This window comes from Malus sylvestris, chromosome 1 (genome assembly GCF_916048215.2).
Source record: "Malus sylvestris chromosome 1, drMalSylv7.2, whole genome shotgun sequence".
Lineage (NCBI taxonomy): Eukaryota > Viridiplantae > Streptophyta > Magnoliopsida > Rosales > Rosaceae > Malus > Malus sylvestris.
This window is the reverse complement of record NC_062260.1, coordinates 3105142-3108675: the sequence shown is the minus strand read 5'-3', so window position 1 is coordinate 3108675 and position 3534 is coordinate 3105142. Positions and strand designations below refer to the sequence as shown.

The 3534-nt window shown below is 35.6% G+C and overlaps 1 pseudogene; it reads left to right on the top strand.

Annotated features, from left to right (window-relative positions):
- Window positions 1-814: 814 nt before the first annotated feature.
- LOC126603498 (uncharacterized) lies at window positions 815-2196 on the top strand (annotated as a pseudogene).
- The last annotated feature ends 1338 nt before the right edge of the window (window positions 2197-3534 follow it).

Below are 3534 nucleotides of genomic sequence, written 5' to 3'. Positions count from 1 at the left end.
GCGACCAATATGTTGGGAGTTTGTAATCTGGACATGAATTTTATATTTGTGTACACAGGTTGGGAAGGGTTGACCTTTGATTCTAGAGTACTCCGAGATGCGATAAGTAGACCATCAGGATTAAAAGTTCCCGCGGGTAACAATGGATTTTTTGTTTATATTATTAATTTGAATCCTCATTTTTCTTATATATAGTAATATACATTTTTTGATGTGTTAGGGTGTTACTACCTTGTGGATGGTGGGTACACAAATGGTCCAGGATACCTTGCACCGTATAGGGGAGTGCGTTACCATCTCTCGAAGTGGAGAAATAGAAGACTCCCAATTAATCATGAGGAGTATTTCAATATGAAACATGCTCAAGCTAGAAATGTCATTGAGAGATGTTTTGGACTACTTAAGATGCGTTGGAGCATCTTAAGAGGTCCATCATTTTTCCCGATTAAAACACAACTTAGAATTATGACAGCCTGCTGCCTATTACATAATCTTATTAGAAGGCATATGTCAGCTGATCCAATAGAAAATGAAATCCTAAACTTGGACGAATCTGAAAGTAGTGATTATGATGAAGATATGATTGAGACTGTTCAACCTACACAAGATTGGACTGCATGGAGAAACACTTTGGCCATGAATATGTACAATGAGTGGCATGCACAAGTGTGATTTGATTAAATTTTCTTACATATGCATGTTGTCATTTGGTTATGGTTTGTTATTTGAACACATAGTGATTTCTTATGTATTCAGTTATGATACTTTATTTGAACAAAGTGTGACCTAGTTATGTATTTATTTAAAAAGTGTGATGATTTGCTTATGGTTTTTATCACTTACTATTAATTATATGCACTGTTGATTATATGCTATCTTATTGTGTATGTAATTATAGGAATGGAAAGTGAACAAAGTAGTCAACCAAAAGGAAGTAGAAGGGTTTGGAAACAACATGAAGAAGATGCATTGCTGTCCATACTTGAGGATGCAGTTGTTAAGAATTTGCGATGTGATAACAGTTGTTTCAAAACCGGAACAATGGCTCAATTTGAAACAGCTATTAATTTGAAATGTCCTAATGCCAATATAAGGGCAGTTCCACATATTGAGTCCAAAATGAGGAGGTGGAAAAAAGATTATGCAATAGTTTATGACATGGTTAATAAAACTGGCTTTGCATGGAATGATGTACAAAAGTGTATTGAGGTTGATAGCACTGAAGTATGGCAGTCCTATGTGAAGGTAATTCTCTAACATGATACTAGAATTTAACTTTACATATTTGATTACTTAACATGTTCCTTTACATACAATTTAATAGTATGATTGTGTCTACCAAACCATATCCTCTAGCCCCATTCATTATGACAGCTTAATTAAATTAATGGATGCTTGATTATATCAAGACAGGTTGAAGAGAACAAAATAAGATTATTTGTATTTTATGGATAATGTGATTTGTTTTTGCATTGCAGGTTAACAAAAAAGCAGAGGGCTGGCTAGGAAAATCGTTTCCATTGTATGACAGATTGAATGTTATTTTTGGGAAAGACTGAGCAACTGAAGTAGGAGCTGCAACTCCTACTGAGATGATGAATGAGCTTGAGCACATTAATGAAGATGAAGATGAAGATGAGGTGGAGACTAGTTCTCCTTATGTTGCTCGACGGCCTAGCAGTTCAAGTACCCGGAAAAGGAAGAGAGCTACTAATGATAATGATCTTGATGTGGCATTTAAAGAAATGCTTTATGAATAAGTGGATAAGTTGGGTGAAGTTTTACAAGCTGCTTTTGGGAAAGGAGTGGATCCAAAACCTGAGATTGCTTCAGAATTGTCAAAGATGGATTTGTCTATTGAGGATCAAATCAAGGCACTAAATATTCTTTTCGAAAAGCCACAAAATGAGAGGACATTCTTGTCTTTGGATGGTGCAATGAAAAAAACTTTCATACTCATGTTACTTGGACAAAGTAACCGCAATTGACATTTCAAACCAACAACAATATATTTTGTTAAAAGTAGCATGCATATCTTTTGTTAAAGGCTACAACATGCATATATTTTGTTAAAAGCAGCATGCATATATTTTGGCTATCTGGACAAACTATTTCTTACTGAAACCAACTTGCATTTGTATAGTTTATGAACTTGAATATGTGGTTGGATTATATAACGTAACGATTGTAGTTGTTTCTTGTGAACCTTCTTTTATGTTATTGGAAAATATTTTGAATTCGATGTATGGAATTTACTATTTTTCTTTGTTATTTGAAAATTTCTGTGGTTTTCAATAGGTATAAATATGAGAAAAGTTCAACAAACAAAGAAAGATTTGTTAATTTTTTTTTTCTCTTGTCCTATCCGGTTCAATACCAAACACAATATAAATAATACGGTCATTAATCTGATACTACACCAAACGCCCGACTAATTTAGTCAGTACTATCCGGTGGCTATTTATCCTATTCGACAGAAATAGTCAGTACAATCCGAACTGCCAAACGAGGCCTATGTTTTCCTTTGGTATCACCAAAAAATTTCCATTGCTAAGGAGTACTAGGCCTTATTCATGATTTTTTTTTCCACAAATCATGTGACAACCCGTTCTGGAAAATAATTTTCGTTGACGTGAAATTACTAGTTTACCCTTGGACGTTAAGTTGTGTGGTGTATGACTTGTATTTAATTATGATTTCCTAAGTTTTTAGAACCACTTAGGAACTAAGAAAGACTAAATTTTGATTGGTTGGAGAGATTTGGTCCACACACTACACCTCACTTTCTCTCTCTCCTATGCCCTCTCTCTCTCAGACACACTCTCCTTCTCTTCCTCTCTTATACGGACACAACCAGAAACCCTTGTAAACGTGACAGATCGAAGAACAAAAATGGTACCATTGTGTTGTTGGAGATATGCCCTGAAAGTCAATCTTTGGAAGAAACCTTTCAGGACAATGTCTATATGTATGGAAAACTCTAATACATCAAAAGGCAAAGTCACTCATTAGGACTATCTCAATAAACGATATACGTCCTAAAGAGTGAATCCATGGACAATGGATCGATGGAAGAAGTAATCTAATGATGTTAGACTGCAGAGACCTTCTTCACATAACCATGATGTCCAAAAAGGTTCCTAGTCATAGGATTGTCAGAGGGACACTGACAATACATAGACCAGTACATACTATGTCCCCTTCCAATGGGAAGGATGGAAAGTCTCATGCCATTCGTGCAGTGACACTAAGACAAGTATGTAGGTGCTCATTATGGGAATGAGTTCACTGAACACAATCAAACGAGAGTACTTGCATGGAGGTCTACTCACATGTCAAGCAAGTAACTCTACTGGTTGGAATAATGTAAGTAATCCTTTGACTTGAGACATCATAGTTGTCTTGGGGATACGTTACTGATCATTTGATAATGAGACGTGACCACATCTCATCTTGGATGTGTTCTATGCATTGTTAGGGTCAGTGATTTATTCTCAGAGGCATGTGAATGATCAACAAGGGATCTCTAATCCT